The sequence below is a fragment of the Copidosoma floridanum genome, unplaced genomic scaffold (assembly GCF_036245765.1).
Source record: "Copidosoma floridanum isolate Cflo_tuat_1 unplaced genomic scaffold, Cflo_Japanese_pri ptg000014l, whole genome shotgun sequence".
NCBI classification, from domain to species: domain Eukaryota; kingdom Metazoa; phylum Arthropoda; class Insecta; order Hymenoptera; family Encyrtidae; genus Copidosoma; species Copidosoma floridanum.
This window is the reverse complement of record NW_028321891.1, coordinates 3,153,113-3,171,646: the sequence shown is the minus strand read 5'-3', so window position 1 is coordinate 3,171,646 and position 18,534 is coordinate 3,153,113. Positions and strand designations below refer to the sequence as shown.

The 18,534-nt window shown below is 44.2% G+C and overlaps 1 protein-coding gene across 1 annotated transcript in view; it reads right to left on the bottom strand.

The window, feature by feature from the left end:
* The window catches only part of LOC106638255 (Ankyrin-repeat, SH3-domain, and Proline-rich-region containing Protein), a 130,655-nt gene that overhangs the window by 102,574 nt on the left and 9,547 nt on the right, over positions 1–18,534 (bottom strand). The window lies entirely within an intron of this gene.

Genomic DNA, 18,534 nt, shown 5'->3' with positions numbered 1-18,534 from the left:
AAGAAAGGATATTCAACTGTATATACATATATGTATATACACATACACCCGGATACAGGCGTCTGCACTTAGCTTATGGACTTTTCTCTCTCTCTGTCCTGCCCACCCCCGCGTTCCGTACGCGTCGTTGTCGTGACACACTCGAGCTGGAGGAGCTCGGGCCTCTCTGGTGGCGAGGTCTATACGGCTCAGCGGGCACGTGCGAAGCAAACCCCCCATGTATAGGTATTACCTGCAGGGTATACGTATATATATGCATGTGGCGGGGGCTGTTTTTACAATCGAGAATAGCAGCGAGCCCTGTTGCGATGTTTTATTTCTTCTTCCCAGAGAGGGATTTTTTCGAGGATTTTTTGGTCCGAGAGATGCAGGGACGCGACTTTACGTTGAACAGAGCGTATTTGTTTTCAACCCGTGCAAACGAGAGGTTTGGTGTAAACGATCTCTTTTTTTCTTACGTCGACCATCTCGTAACGTAAGTTTAGTCTGCCACTCGCAGCTGTACATAACAACATCAGCGGAGCGTGAAACAGTAAAAAAAATTACTGTATAGTACCTATATATTGCGGGGGTTCGTGGAAGCAGCCGTGCCCGAGATCTCCCCAAGTCGTTAACCGGACAATCGATCGCCGAGAGATTATTACGTTATATTACGTCGTATATGGCAGTTAAAAAAAAAAGTGGGGGTTTGTGTACGATTGAAAAGATTTTTTTACCGATATACTTCCTTTAACTGGGTTTTTTAACGACAAACGTTAAAGCTTCGTAGCAGCAAACACCGCGAGAGGAGTCGTAAAAGTGTATATACACGTAATGGTAAAAATCTAAGAGAGAGCGGGGCTGAGATTCCGCGTATAGCGACAAACGCCCATGCGATGGCTTTTAATTTTTTACGAGGCGGAGAGGGCCGATGGCGCAAATATTTCGCGGATTTTTCTCGCCGAAGGAAGGGGATGGGCCCTCGGTGATTCGGAGGCTGTCGCGGATGGGTCTTGCTAAAAAGGAGGTCGGCAACTTTCGCGGGAACTCTTTCCATGCGCCAATAAACGCTACGGAGCTCAAACACGGGAGACAAGTGTATATACAATACATATGATTTATTCGCCGTTCATTGGGTACACGAGGCGTTTACTGTACTCTAGACCTGTGATTTTTGCACTCCTCGCCAGACACCTGTAGGTGACTATGTATAGGTGTACAGTATATCCGCACACCACCGCATTACAATACTCGTATCCTCCAGAGACGTGTAATTCTCGACGTGACGCGACGAAACTTTGTTTTACGCTCTTGTTGCCGTGGCACTCATGGTGTGGTTTAACTATAATTTAAACTTTGAAAAGTAGCTTTTGAAAGTAGGTGCGCAAGTCCCTACAAAGTAGATGGGGGGGAAGCGTGACCTTAATAACGATTCAAATTAAACTTTACGCGCATCATCAGCCTCTGGCTGTTGCATCGGCAGAAAGGAATAAAGGAGCCTCTAGTCAATGGCTTTTGAATATACTGGCACAATGTGCCTCTCTCTGCCTATATGCGCTCATATAACGCTATCGGGGGTAAAAGCTATTGTGCGTCTGAATAGAATTTTTTCCCTCTATCTCTCTATCAATAGATTACAGGAGGATGTGTATATGCAGTTTGGAAGATTTTATGCGGGATGATGTATTGACATTTTTGGTTTCCCATGCGATGATGCCGAGAGTCGAAAGTGATATAATGTATATACAAGAAACGAAGTTTTGCCGTTTCAGGAAAACGAAAGAGATTTTTTTTTTTAAGCTTAGGTTGAGAGGCGATGATTTATGGTTACCGACTTCATCGTTATTCATCGATCCAGTGTTTGAAAGCGCGTAGAAAAAGAAAATAATACCATATTGTGGCTATTACAAGTTTTTTTATTTTAAAGATTTCTTCATAGCACGCAAAAATAAATGGGCGTCGCGCATACGAGGCTTATGACAATCACCACAGTTCACAATGTACAAACAAGGGACGTCATCGGTGGTTTCGAAGCAACTTGGCTCATTTATATACGTCTAATCGTAACATCAACAGACAAACAAAACGTGGGCGTGGATTTTTCTAAAAGTATACAATTTATATTTTGCATGACAAAAATTTTTCGAGCCAAAATAGCGCATGGTGTTTCAAAAGCGACAAAAACTGAGGAAAAAAAAATGCCACACTGTTATAATACACTAGTTTTTTGAAATACATCTACATAAACAAGAAAAATGTATGTTGATCACTGTATAATAAGAAACGACAAAGTAAAACATTTTTTGAAATTGAACAACAAACTGCGAAAAATTTTCAAAGTGTTGTTAAATCCATAAAAATGATTGTGCCCAAGTTTGCATGCCAACGGATTGGAAAATTGAAAAACACCACATCCATGGGACGAAAAATTCACGAAATTAAATAAAAAAAAAAAAAAAACAGTGGTGATAAAATATTCTCCATGATTATACTATCATTGATCACACCAGTACGCGCGCACACGAGCACCGAATCGAGTTCATTCGGGTCTCATGGTATAGCTTGAATTAACCGTGTTGCCGGTTGATTTCCGGAAACGGGCAGTGCGGAAAATGGTCGGAACGACTACGACGACGAGAGGAGCCAAGAGCGAAATTGCTCCTGCAGCAGGAGCCCGGCAATCCAAAGCTCCTCCATAGCCTTCGATTGATCGTTTCCCTACTCCCACGATATTCTTTTCTCGATGAGTCTCACCACGTACCCCATTTGGTACCAGCAAACAAAATTTTGGCCAAACGATTGACTCGATCGCCAACCTCTTCCGCGAAAGTAAACTCGCAAACGCGCAAAGATTAAAAAGTGACTCGATCAAACCGTCGCGTATAGGCGCAGGGGAAAATGTCCCTTTCATCTTCTCGCGTACGTACTCGAGATATAAATAAACTCTTTGCCCTCCGTGCAGCGGTCGAGTGGGGCTTCTTCGCCTCTCTCGGGGGGAGGGGGGCATTTTGATTTGTTTTGAAATTGAAGTGCCCAGCCAAGAGAGAAGAAAAAAAAAAAAAAGAAATCGAAGCCACCACTACTGCTGGAATATATACCTTTTTTCGACCCAAGTATCAAGTGAGTGAATTTTTTGTCGTTCCGAGTGAAACTCGAGCCCAACCCTGCGGGAGATGTCTGTACCATTACGATTTTACTCGATTTTCAAGTATCGCCGCGGTTGTAGTTTCACAATTGACGACAGTGTTGGGGTATATATATATATATTGATCGAAAATCCATGAAAACGTATGGCATATCGGCCAACGCAAGACCCCTATATATAACCATTGCACCACACTCAACAGCACATAGGCACCACTTTCTTTACGCACCAGCTACATCACTAGACCACAAAAAAAAAAAAAAAAAAAAAAAAAAAGAAGCGCACATCAGCCACCCGCGAAAAGAGACCCGAACCCGTGCACCGCGCGAAGAGACTCTTTCCACTCTATAGGACCGCGGCGGACCGAGTGCCGGCTTCTTCCTCCTCCTCGACTCCTCTTCCACGCCGACTTTATATTTAGCCAAAGTCCGTGCTTTATTTTCCAGACGCGGTGGTAGTACGAGCTTCACGTGCTCTCTCTCTCTCTCTCTCACGACTCAACGGCGGACGGACACGATGCGCGGTATAAGTAATACACATCAGCGTGCGCTTCGTGCGAATAACCGAGCTTGGCCAGACGCTTACAAACGCCCCCCGTTTTACGCGCACCTTTTTTATTTGCCTCTCGTGATATCTCGACAGTTTTTCGCAGTTGCACGCCGGGAAAAACACAATCTTTTTATAGAGCGCCGATTCCGCACTGGAATGAGTCGTATATAGAGCCGATACGGTGTTCTTGTAATTTCGCTCCCACGTATATATATAGCTTTCGGCTTAGTCCGATGGCGATCGGCCAATCTGTCACGTCGTGTTAGCTCGGTTGTGTACATGCATACATATATCCGCAAATTAATTCGCTCGCGTGATTATACCAGCCCGTGCACGCATGATAATGGTTATTAATGTCTACTGAGCTATGTGTATAGGGAGGGGGACTAAAAAAAAACAAATTTGACGCCCGAATAATGACTGGTTTTGCGCCGATCGGCGTAGCGAGTTTTCGCACACGAGTTGAGACATATAAATTTCAGTGGCCGAGGAGACGAGGAAAAAGAGATCGGCGAGCCAGCGGTAGCTCCTATATATACGAAGTGTTTACCGACGCGGCAAGTATATATATGGTATCGACATTATACTTTTAAAACGAGATCGAAAAGAAAAAAAAAAGAGAGATATAAGAAGCAGCCGGTCACCTCGCCGCTCGTACATTATACACTTGTATAATATATTATACAGAGTGCGATTATAACGCGATTTTTCACGGAGCTGCGAGTCACTTGGTACAGCCCTGGAAAACCAATTACCGCAGAAAAATTTCCAGCGGCCTAAAAAGACGATGAAAAAGCGAGACCCGTGTGTATACGCGGTTGTAAAAGGGATCCGGAGGAGAGGGTGAAAAGAAAAGAAAAAAAAAAGGTGAAGAAACCGAGACATCGAAGCTCGAGGAGAAGGTCGCGTTTCTCGGTACACGCGCCCTATTATACACGAGCGCAATGACGAAAAGAGAAAAAACTAGCTCATACGTGCAGGCTGGTATATATGTATGTACGGGGGTACACCTCTGTACGCAATTTGCACGTCCGTATATTTATATACGCGGGAGACGGAAACGGAGAGAGGGAAAAAGAGAGCAATCGCGGAATTATAAGCGAACGCCGTATGGAATTTCCGCGATCGGGTCTCTTTTTGTTCGGCTTGAGCAACATTATACTTACAGGTATATACTCTCGCAATGCTCTTGTAAGCGTATACCTGGCATTGGTACATATACTATATACATTATTAAAGCTCGCCGCCTCTCCCCACCCCTTCCTCAAGCACGCAGTGCACTTTTGTTTTTCGCGTGCCAATACAGGTAGCAATGTAATTATAAGCCAGGGTGATTATTTTTTGGTGACGGTGGTGGCTATATAGGTGTACACATACGCGCTCATGACGTACAATCGTGCATTAATTAATTAATTTACTGCGCCAACGAATTCCGCACGAGCATAATTAAAATATACTCCAGAGAGAAAAAAGAAAAAAAAAATACAATTTTCATCGTCGTCAAAGTCTCTCGGCTCTTTTTTACACACACGCACGCGTGATGCATTATTCAATGAAACATGCATGTGCACACATACCCATGATTCACTATAATTTGTCATGTATCGCATACATGTGCGCAAGTGCACCTATATAATAATATAATAGTGTAATTAATAAAAAAAAACTTTTTTAAAGAGTATAGTAATGGTAATAATAATATTTATATGCATGAAACGTCACGCGAATAATCCCATAAATCACAGCGGCGCGGCGCTCGAGATATCTTGCACAGAGGGTATAGTCGCATTGCAGCTGATGTATAAAAATTCGGCTATCGATGACGATAAAATAAGTATTCATGGTTGGGGAGGAGAAAAAAAAAAAAAAAAAAAAAATTGTCGCTCGCGTGGGGCTCTCAAACTTTGCACACGTGGGCGCTCTGGGGGGTGAGGATCCAGTGGGACGGCATTCCCGCTAAAGGCATGCCCCGTGAGACACACTTGGCGCATCAGCTACTGTGCCCCGTCGTCTCGCCGGCAGGTGCGGAAGGAGGACTCCGATCGAGACGGGGAGGAGAGAGGGACGATGGGAGCGGAGGAGAACGACTTTCGCGGGGGGACTCGTTTTCCTTTCGCGCGGAGCGAGTTTTTTTTTCTTTCCGTCTTTCCTCTTCTTCTCACAGCTGCGCAGGAAGAGACAAAGGGGGTTTCCGAGAGAGCCGCTCGTATAATATGATCGATGCGAATCGTTTTTTGGAAATCGATGCGATGTTTTTGCCCATCCATCCGCCTGGGGAGGAAAGCAGCTCGGAAACGCGAAATGGCAGATTGAAAATAAAAATATACACAAAGAAAACGTGCACCAATGATCTTGAAAACCGTTTTTCACCCCTTGTCAGTACATACATATACCTATGGGTACAATGGCCGCGCACTATTTAAGAGACAAAAGATATGAAAATCAGCCACTCCTCCGCCAGAGTTGATCGGTATGAACATCCCCGATGATTGCAGAAGAGTCAGTACCAGCACGAGGGGAAAAAAAAACCATCGGCAGATATCAAAGCTTACCCGAGAAATTTTTATAATTATATATAAGCGGCCACATTAGTGTCACGTATATATATATAGTATTATACCTATATACTTATATTCGTGAAAACCGCAGATTGTTATCATTATAATTAACCGCGTGTATAATTACGCGACTGCATGGCTATAGAAGAAGCGCGAGCGTAAACGCGGGCCCCGTATAATACACGCACGGAGGTATAATATAGGGACCGTCTGTCCCTATGCCGTATGTATAACGTAGAGGGGGAGGAGGAGGAGGGCACGTGATTTTACTATCGCTCCGCGAGCGCGCGCCGACGGCTAATTACGGCTCTAAAAAGTTGCGGCAGACTCTGGAAATCATTATCCTCCTTCGCAAGCGATAACGACTATCTCATTATACTTTCACGCTCGCGGATGGGAGGGGGATTAAATTGTTTTTTCTCCTTCACCTCCCCCCCTCCCACCCTCCAACTTACCTTGATAGCGCAAAAGTTGTGGATATTAGGATTTGGTGTGTACATCGTAAGTTTTCCATCTTCAACCGCAACCCTTTCACCCTCCCATTCTCTGATACGGTCGTGTCTTTTTTTCCAGTAGTTTTATCTCGCTACGTATGCACTGTACGCGACTGCGAGTATGCATATATTTTATTGTGTTGGTGTGCGTTACCTGCACGTATACAATATATAATAGTTGTGGTGGTAGTAGGTATATGCCTTGCGTATACGTATATGTATACATAATAGGTACACGACGACGGTGAAAAGTCGAGAGCCGCGCGCGAGCTAAGGGGGTTATTATTAGAACCCTCTCGCGAATCGTATAGGTACATGGATCGCCGCGGGCCATCCATAACACAGCTGCTTATATACATAGTGCAAGTGGGCTTTTCCTGCGCCTCCAGGGTTTTTCTTATTGGGCGTGCAATTTGGACGTTTTTTTTTCGTGCTGCTGTATCGCGTGTGTACGCGTGTACAATACATCACGTACCCTCTTTTTGTTACGTATGCGCCACAGTAGCGGTAGAGGGTTACGAGGATTTTCTATTTTGGAGAGGCCGCGCGAGCTGCTATTTCGGGACTATTCGAGGCGAGTCTATTCGGAGCTTCTCTCGGCTCTGGAGAAGGAGGAGGAGGAGGTAGAAGAAAACAGTAAATTAAGGTTTCTGGAAAGAGAGTAATGCTCGTTTTTTTATCTATGTATATATATGACGCCAAGTAACGAGAAAAGAGTGGGTATGGGTACTCTTTCCCGATGGGTAATATTATCACCACACCACGGAGCCGCTGTCAGGGTGAAAAATGTAGATTACAGCCTATATACGAGAATTTCGCAAAGGGGGATATATACATACATACATATACATATGTATGGCTGATCGCGGGTCACGCGCCGAGCCAGCGGTCCATCAATGCCCCGCGAAGCGGGTGTACACTTATAATAACCCGTTGTTACGCTACTTGCCCGCTCGCGCGCGGTCCTGGGATATATAATTCGCGAGGAGAGGGAAAAAAAAAAAAATTCTCCTCTCGCTTCACTTTGCTGTACCGTGTGTATATACATGTTTTCGTACCCACAGCCACACGCGCAAATATACTTTCACCTCCTCTTGCTTGCGATTTAAAGAAGAAGAGAGGAAGCACTTGGGAGAAACAAAAAAGGGAAAAATAAAAAAAACAACAGCAGCAGTAGTGCATGGGGGAGAGGAGCGGGCGCGCGAACCGCCGACTTTCGCAAAGCGCCAATAAATCTCGCGCTTGATTGCACGCCACGACCGCCCGAGCACTGCACACGAGAGAGAGAGAGAGAGAGTTTGCTTTTCTCTCCGTTTTTCACCCCCATATATATAAACCCCTCGTGCTCTCATCTTTTGTGCTCCGCCACTTTGGGACTCTATTTTTTTCTTTCTTTTCGTTTACAAATTACCCACCCTTTACCTCGATAATCACAAAAACAACTCGCAGGTTTTGAAGCATTCAAAGCACACGAGTGACACAACTTTGTTGGTTCGTCTCTCGAAACACATCATCGGACGGGTCCCCTCTTTTCCTTTCTCTTTGACAAGCACCAACGTTTGCCCTCGAAAAATGTGGTCCGCCAAATTCCTTCCTCCAAAGCGAACCCGGGCAAAAGCAAAGAGAAGCCTCCAAAGGCGCTCTCTTCCTATCTACCGATAGAGCACAACATATTTAAATAGAAAAGGAAAGTACAAGTATACCGAAGGAGCGAATCCACAACCTATGCGTCAAATTTCCACAACCATGCAGCCGAGCTTTGACTTTTACGAGGAGTATACAAATATTTGTGTGTATATGCCCATGTATGTACCCTCACGGCGACGGCAAACTACTGCAGTCGCGAATTAATTTTCGAGGCTTGTATTTATCTCCGAGAGTTGTCTCTTGCTCGCTAAACACACACACACACACGGCCCCTCGTTTTACCGATGGGCAAAGCAAATATTACCTCTTAATAATAGAAAGTGGCCGATTGAATTTGCCTACTTTGGTTGGATTTATGTATAATTCAAGGATTGCAATGAAATTGTAGTGAAAAAAACGCTTCCCACGAGGATCCCACACACCTGCCCCTAAGAGCATCACGGATAAAATACCCGGACAGGATCTCTTTTCTCCCAAAAGAGGCTCCGGATAATCCTGTCTATATACAGATATCCCGGGGTTATTCTTTATTCGGCCGAGCCCTCCTTTCTCGGGTAAAAAAAATTATTTCTCCGAGTTTCATGGCACCCGCGCACAGAGAAGAGAGAACAGTTATAGCTATATGTATACTGTACACCCACGTATCGCAATCGGCGCGAGTGACGTGGAAAATGGTCTCACGCGAGTAGTTGGAGGAGGAGGAGGAGGTTGTATAGTGAATGTGGCGACAGAGGAAGAAGAGCGGCTCTCGGCTTTTACGGCTACACTACGCCTCTGGACCAGTTAGAGCCACTGTCCTGCTCCTCCTCGCGTTAGTTTTTCCCACTGGTTCCTGCTCGATGCGAGTTCCCATCTGTTCCCTCTCTCGGCAAAGTGTCGCTGCATCGCGGTGCTTCGAGGAAGTTTTTTTTCTCCCTATACTCCCGCCGTTGCGCGATCGGGAAGTCTTTTTAGGCACGAGACAAGAAAGGTAATACTCTCTAATGACGGAAGTGCTCGCCTAACGATTAGCTGGAAAAGCGTGACTTGCGAAGGAACCCAAGCCGAGGAGGAGGAGGAGGAGTGGAGTTACCAATGTACATAGCTTTTGCGTAACTCAGTGCACTACAACAACCAACTGCGAAACGCGAACTTTTGATCAAACAAATTGCAAGAGGCGCAAAATGAGTTTGTAACAGTGATAATACACCATGTACCCTTGTACACTGATGTATTTATACCGACAACTTACTCATAAGCCAAAGTAGCGCGCTGATTTGCAAAAGCACACAACACACACACACTCACCGGCGGTGGATCAAAAAAACTTTCGAAATGAACTCTCGTTTAGTGGAGCCCATGTTGAACGAGTTTGAGCGAGAGAGAGGGGGGTGGGGAGAGGGGGAAAAAAGGGTTGCGCCAACGAGTTTGTTTTAAGCTAGTTAGCCGGCTAATTGGATGCGTCCGATGCGTGATTAGGTACACCTAATGGAGTTTCGTTAACTTTTTGACCTTAACTCCGTTATCTACAGTTATGAAGGGGTCGTCGTATTAAAAAAAAAAAAACGAATTAACGTGCAAACCACCGCGAGCTTCCATTATCTCTCAATACCCCGTATACGTACAGAGACGCGTGCGCTGAGTTTCATATATACTGGCCAAGGGGATCTCTCAAGAGCTTCGTAAATCCAAAAGAAACATCAGCCACATGGTAAGAGAGATGAATCAGCAAACGAGAAAGGTCCTATTTTCGCACGTGCAATGCCACCGTACACACACACACACGGGCTTCCTCTTGGCGAGGATGGATGTATGTATATAAGGTAATATACCGTTGTTGCAGCAGCTCTCGTGCAAAGAGCCTGTACACGGCTGCGGGGGCGCGCTATAAAGGGATGGAGATTAATAGGCGATGAGGTTGCCGCTGATGTGCCGCGGAGAGGAGCGTATATATATGTATAACAGTGCTGATGATGCTACAGTCCGCGGGACTGATGTATAGTATGGTAGCTCCCCGTGACAAATGTGGGTAGGTACCGCGAACGGCGGCAGCAGTCGATTGCAGCGAGAGATAACCACCTGAATGATGTTTTCTAAGCCATTCGTTCGTCGTAGTCGGCTTCATGAACGGCTCTCTTGAATTTGCACCTCTTTGTCATTGTTTGCGTATACTGTGTGAGGAAAAAAAAAAAAAAAAAAAAAAAAAAACCAAACTCGAGGTCCAAGACGTCAGGGGTCTCTTTGCAAAATCTGCAGTGACGGTGCTTCCTACTACGTATATGTGTAAGGCGACGGAGGAGGAGGATTTTCCAGATGGGCGATAAGCACCGCCGAGCAGTCGTCCCGACGACAAAGACGACGAGGGCATTTATAAATATACGCTAGTCGCTCCAGCTGCAGGTAGAGCCTCACGAGAAAGGCAGTGTGCCGGGACAGCAGAATCCCCATCATCGTGCCTCAAATCGCCTCTCCGAGCCCCCCCCCCCCCTCTCTCTTTGAAACGGGAACAATCACCAAGCGGCGGAGCGAAACGGAGCTTCATCGCCACTAAAGGGCCCTCTCTTTCTCTCGGATGCATATAAATTTTAGTTAACGACGCCGCGGCGCGCTCCCCCCCCCCCCGTCTCTGTGTGTGTGTATATTAACGCGCGCCTCGCAGTGATCGAGTCGACCGCGCCGTTGTTTACGAGAGGGATGGCTTTTGATAAGGATCGCCATGGTTTTTTGTTTTTTTTCTACCAATTGGTTTATCGGAAATTTCGTTGCTGCGTCCTTTGGAGCAGTTGTATATACTCTTACCGAGGGATATACTCCATTGGAGTTGGGAGAACAAAGGCAAAAGACTCGCGTAGCATGGAATAATTGTGTCATCATTTTGCTCGATCATTTGTGCGCAAAGTTGGCAAAGAGTCGAATATTATAAAAGATAGGAGCGTCCGTTTGCCCAAAGCATCGGGTCCGAGAGGGTCTCGTCCGACCGAACGTTGACTCTTGAATTCCGCAGTGGGCGAATATATCGCGTGGACTTGATCCACAAAACTTCTGACTCCCCCGACCCTCGGTATATTACACGTGTGTATACAGTTTCGTTAAATCCCGCGGCAATTGAGCACAAAGGCACACTCTTTGTGAATCCAAATTAAACGAAGCCTTCCTATATAGGATGAAAAAAAAAAAAAAAAAAAAAAAAAAAGAACCAGAGAACTGGAGAGAAAAAACTGTGTGGCGCAACAACTAGAGGGAGACTCTCGCGGTATTTGTACCTACTAATCACGTTCGTTCCTCCCGGCAGCAATCCCGCGGCATCTCAAGATGGGGGGGGGGGGCGGCGAGTGTTTACCTCGCGCGCAAAAGAAAGGCCGAAAGAGAGGGAGAATAAATGTACAAAACTAACGTCATCGTCGTCGCTAGAGAGAGCTTGGAGCCGTGCAGCTCGGGCGTCCAATAAACCAGCTGTACTTATATACGGCGCTGCTCTGCACGTCGAGCCATAAGAAAAGAAAAATGCGGGGGGGAGTGAGAGAGGCACGGCGCTCATTTCGCGGTAAAGACTGGTACTCCCGTTATCAACTAGACGAGAGAGCCGGGGCTTATTTAGCGCGACATCGGAGCATCTCTCTCGCTTGCCCCCTTCTTTTTCTTCCTTGGCAAAAAAAAAAAAAAAAAAAAGTAATAGTCGGTAGGTGTATACACAAGAGCGTACACACGTAGAACCCGATGGCAGCGGAATAAAAAAAAAAAAAAAAAAAAAAAAAAAGAAGAAAGAGATCGCGAGGAGGCGTTATTGTCGAGACACGACTCCCATTGCAACTTGGCTTATAGCTTTTCATTCACGCGGAAGTAGTTGTCTCGCCTTTTGCGCTCTGCATTGCGGTACTTGCACGCTTTTTCTGCAGTATATGTATAAACCTATATATATATATATATATATAAATCTATGTATGTGTACGTAAACGTGTGTTCAGTGAACCTTCGGACATGTAGCGTAAACTTACAATCTGTCGTGCGCGAGTAAGTATGTATACTTAAAACACACATAGGCGCTCATCCACGTGAATAATTTGCTTGATCGGCATCCCCCGAGTTTTCAAATCGTTCAATATTTTTGTTTCTTATACTGCCGTTTCGTGTGTATCTATAGATGCTATCAATGCGCGCTTAATTGGATTAAAATCCGGAGCAATACGTAGGCTGCACCTGATTATATGTGCACATATTTTTTTTACATATACACAGGCGTACCGAGCCATTTAAACGTCAATTATGAGCGAGAGGAGGAGGGGTACACATATGCGTCGAATAAAACGTCGATCCCGTGCGGCTTTCCGGTCGTCGGCGAAGCGGCAAAAATACCCATGTATAACAGGATTTATAAATTATGCGATCAGCCGCGCCGCGCGCTATACGCGTGATTTATGTATATATATGTACGTCTATTTCTCTTGGCGGTAGACCTCCGATGTAACTTTTTTTTTTTATTTTTTTTTTATTGTCGATGGTATAAACATTGGAAAATATGGCGCCACTCTCTCTCTCTCTGCTACGGTAAATATTTGAAACGAGGAAGGGAGACCGAGTGTAAATCGCGAATCGACGCGGGGAAATGAAATATCAATAAGAGGGAGCTAGATCTCCAAGTGCATGATTTTTATGCCGAATCGGCCTTATATATACCTACGTAAACACGATGCACCACATCCGATACTCATACTGCTTGCGAAAAAAAAATCAACGCTAGGGAAAAACTGATTTTCTTTACTCCAAGAATTTGCTTGATGATAATTTATTTTTTTTCATTTTTCCCTTGGAAAAAAAAAAAAAACAGCGCCTCCGGCTTACTGCGCAAAAATTCCATTTCCGTACAGTTCGTACAAAAGCTGGTGGTGTATACGCACGCGAGACGCACATTTCCGCTATCGGGTGATTTGAATACACCTGTACACACAGCCACACCCATACGTGAATGCACCTCCTTTTTCCCCGCGCGTATCATCAACAGACCCAATTGCCGGCCCGGAATTTCTTTTACATCCGATATATGCTTGAAACTCACGTACTTACGCGGCGAAATTCAAGTTTCATTTATGGGAATGGAAACACGCTGCATGAGATACTTCATTTTACGTGCGCGTCGTGGAAAATTTCACAATTTTCGCGTTGAATCCGTTTCGAGAAGCACAAATATTTTCCCTCTCGCGATCGATGCAACACCAGAAACATTTGCCGAAACCTATATATACACCGTATACACTGCACCGCAATCTCTTTTTAATATGCAGCACCTAATATACCCATTCGATAAATCTGAGATGCTACGTTATTTTTTTTTTTTTTTTCCTCAACAAATCAAGTCTCGTTTGACCCAACGACACACGCACGCGCCGATAAATCTCACTTCTATAAATATATATAGCGATATTCCCCGCAACTGAACTATCCAGCAACAACCAATTACCCGAGAGCTCCCCGTATCTGCCGTATGATAAGCGATTCGAAACACATGGCCGCGACATATCTACTACGTAAATCGATGTGTATATATATATGTATATATAGTACCACCTTCCTCCCTCTTGTGCGACGTCTCTCGCCCGCGCATAATGCGCGATCGGATAATTAATGCCAAGTTCCGTACGGCGCGTTGTTAATTATCATCCCCTCATCCTTGGCCGACGCGATGAATATGCATATGATGGGCACACGCGTGCATACGAGTTGAGCTGTGAGGGCACGCAGATGTCGTCTCATCCTCCTCGTGATGCACGCATCGTCGCCGATTTGCCGATTTCTCTTGCAGTGATCTGCTCCGATATTCATGGATATCGAGGTATAGGGTGAGGAGAGAAACCGGTATAGGTGCTGGGGGAAAGAGGCTCTTGATGCTCTCCTCTTGTCGAATAAACAAATTTGATATTCATATACCCACTCGATCGTCGTCCCCCTGGAATCACCATCACAATTCCGTTTTTGATCATGTTTTGAATAATACCAACACCATCATCAGGATGAGAAAAAAAAAATAACAACCAAGTAAGGAAAATGAATAGTATACAAATTTTAAGATGTTTGACGATCATTCGAGTGATTAATAAACAAGAAAGAGCCTGCGTGTATGGCTTAAATTATAATTGAAATTCTACAAATGTAATTTGGTTGAAAATTAACTCAGGATAAAGTAACTGTATACAATTGCGTTCATGATAAGCCCTACAGAGTTGGAATCGTTGATCCGGTTGTACGTTACACGGATAATGGAAGTTAAGATTAAAAACACGGTAATCTCATCACCCGTAAGTCTCGGTCAAATTAAAAATTTGCTGCTCCAATCGAAACCAATAGAACAAACTCCAATTGGAGATATTTAATGCAGTGAAAAAAAAGGGATCGATACGAAAATCACTTTGCAAGTTTCAATAAATTAAATTCAGTATTCACTCGATACTAGAGAACATCACCGTACTTTTATCCAAAACCCAAATCGTCCGTAATTCTCGACCTGATCATCCATTTAAACTCCAACAGTTGAACCTCGCCTCTCTTGCCCTCTCTGCTTATAACATATTTTGTTCTTCCAAACTCAAACTGTTGAGCGGAATCGCAGATGTGGCTCCGAGCTGTGGCTGTTGCCTATCGTATACGGGCAATGGACCCTCGTAAACACCTTTCTGTTTTTAGTATAAGGTACGAGGTAGGTACACGTATTATGGATTATGAGCTTTCATAAAATGTGGCGGGATAATATAAATATAATATGCAGAGCTACACGAAACACATTTCCCACGAGTTTGCACCGAATATTTTATCACTCGGACACAATAACCCGTAAATCCCGAGTCCGATGGGGCGCGTACAATAACAATCTTGCGGGTTTTGTCGCGTGAAATAATACTCTCTCGAGCGTTTCACGGCGCAAATCGAGAGCTCCGCAACGAAGGCACATAATATGTATACCTATATCCACTTATGCTGCAAAATGGTCGTTTCGCGAGTATTATTACTAGACCCGCGATAGCAGTGCCCGGGTTATGGGTAATGAGTTCGTATCTGCGCACACACGTTCGTTATACCTACACACGTGCACGAGGGGGGGGGGGTTGTAAAGTCGAGCGCAATAATGTGTACATGCCACGTGCATATATACACACACCGCGTTTTCGAGAAATTAAGCTAGCTCTGTATATTCTCTCTCTCTCGCGTTGCGCTTTTCAATGGAGATATATTATTTATGGGATACTTTATGGGCCGAGATTACGCGAGCGGCGTTTCTAGATCTGTTCCGTGATACGGCGTGTACATTGTACACTCTGCAGGTAACATTTTTTGCTGCTCGCTCGGATTTTTACATTTTTTTTTTTTTTCCTCTCTGTTATTGTTGTTGTTCTTGCCGTTTCAATGAGGCGATAATTTTCGCTTGATAAGCTAATGGAAGCTATGCGGTGTTTTAGCTGCCGCCCCCGTGCGTTACGTGCGTGTGTATTGTGATACCCACCCATGCATTACATGTCGCTACTTCGAAGAATACGACTCGCGAGCAAGCGCCTTTGCTCTTAAAATCTATATCCGTCAAAGTCCTGTGGCGTCGATCAATTTTTTTTCTCATTTTTTTTTTTTACCAATATTGGCAGTAGGTACGCATTGACAAACGGACGTATCGATTGGACACACAATCGTCATCGCGCAACAGGTACGTGTATATGTGTGGATATGTATATAGGTACCTCTACGCAGATATACAGAGTAGGTATAGAGTTTGTATGAACACGCTTTGAAAGCGTGTCCCCAATCAAATTAGTCGGTACAAAGCAAACTCGCATGTGTATATTATACTGTGCTAGTTAGTTTGACCCCTCCCTTGATCGTAGGTATAACACACGCGCGTTTCTACACGCTCGGATCATTTTAATTTAAATTAATCCTCTCTGGTTCGTGTTTTCCAGCAATAACCTCCGAGGAGGAGGAGGTAAACTGATGTACACACGCGCAGTAGCGCAAAACCTTCTCTCTCTTTTTTTTTTTTTTTTTTTTTACTTTTGCGATACACGCGCCTGTTAGTGTACACGAAAGCACATATCTGGAGGGAAATTAAAGTTTACGAGGTGTATGCAAAGCGCGCGGTTCTTTTTTTTGTTTTTTCATTGTGTGCGATGAGAGCGCGTGTGTTTATATATGCGTACATTGCATTGCACGCGGAATATGGGCAAGAATTCACGAAGAGCATCTCGTTCGGAGCTACAGCAGCAGTTTTGCGCTCATTTTTTCGTTGAAAGGGAAAAAGAGACGAGGGGGGGGAGGAAGTAATTTTCTCTCAAGGAAAATACATCCGCGCTTAAAACACCGGGGCTCCCGGCATCTCTCGCTAAGACAATATTTTCTCCTCGAGCGAAAATATCTCCTCCCTCTTGCGTTCGATGGATGCTGTTGCACCCCCAAGCAAAAATCGTTTTAGTTCGTATTAAAAATCCATTGGGCTTTTTTTTTTTGTTTTTTTAAGGCAAGGAAACGCAATCTTGTGTTTTTCTTTGGGGGGGGGGAAAAAAAATTAGCCATAGAGATAAGGTTTGCAAAGTGGTAATTGAAGAGCCCCCTGCTGCTCCGAGATTGAAGTTAATATTTTAAAAATCCGTCCGTCATCAAGTTTCACCCGGAAAACTCTCAAGATGATTAAAAGGGCTCGTTAGCATTGGCATGTATCAAAAAAAAAAAAAAAAAAAAAAAAAAGAGCACCTGACCGCAGCATTTGTAGCTACGTGTACGTCTACGGACACTTGGATCATATTATACCTGCACCTGTACGAAATCGGAAACCCTAAACGGAATATTTTCCTTCGGCCGTCCGAAAAAGGAAGGAAAAAAGATTCCGAGTGGTGGCAAGTAGTTTAGTGAATTCTATACTCTATACGGACACACAGCAAGCGAGCCATTAGACTAACAGCCTCGTTCTTTAAAGGCCAAGAGGGAGAGAGCGCCACGCGTTTTAGGAAGGGCACACGTATACACACACACTCGAGCACCGGCTTTCTCTCGTATATACGCGATAAAGAGAGAGAGCGTACGTTAACCCGGTAGCCTACTTTGCCGTCGTCGGCATCGTCCTCCCGGCTATATGGTACAAACGTGGACCGATCCTTCGTTTTGTTTTACGTATTTTCCTCCTCCTGAGTTACTTTTTCCTTTGCTGTTAACTTCAATTCGAGCTTTTCTTTCTCATTTGCAGCTTGTGTGTTGGAGGGTTTAAAGAATAATGGTTCACAAACTATTGTATTATTTTTTTTTTTAAATAACGCGGTGGAAAACATGGAAAACATGGAAAATGAGTACATGGTTGTACAAGTTGGATATCCAGGGATGATGTATCTTCTTCTTTTTCGGGTGTTAGCAATGGATCTTTAATCGAGTCTCTAATTTCACATTTATTTTTTTATTAAAAAAAAAAAAAGGGAGGGGTTGAGAAAGAGTGGTTACCCTTTTTTTTTTTTTTTTCTTCTTTCTCGCATTCGCCTGGTATATAAGACAGGGAACGAAAGGAACGACGCGCGGTACGAAACGACAGAATGTACGTGTATTATAGTGGCAGCAGCTGAGCCGCACGTCTCGTCATTGCTCTATCTGCAGGCCCTGCCCGACCCAAAGCAAAGGAAGCGACGACTGCTACACGTAAGGCTTCTTTTGATGAAAGAGGATCTTTCTCCTCCCTCGTACCGCTTTCTTTCGCTACTATACTTGTTTCTTTTCTTTTCTTTTTTTTTCCTCTTTACTTTCGCGCTTTTTTTCTACCTATACCTCAACCTAAGTCACACTGCGCGGCCAATCCTTTTTCATATACACACGACCTTTTGTTTTGTCCTCTCTTTTACCACATATCATATTTATTTCACCACCGTTACACGTTAAAATGTAATTTTTTTTTTTTTTCGCACAAAATTTTTTTAGGTAAATTATAAGTACTACGACTAAATTATTATTACTGGAGGGGGCAAATTGAAAATCTTACTTGTGACGTAAATCAAAATATATATGGGGGACAAAGAAAAACAGAGTCTGTGGTCCTAGAAAAATTTTATTAGACTGCGAGGAGGAGCGAGAAGGGGAGATGAAATTAGAAGCTAAACATCGCATAGCAGCCCTACATAATGGTCACCTGTTCGTAATAATGATGTTGTTCTCTCTACATAAATATAGTAAG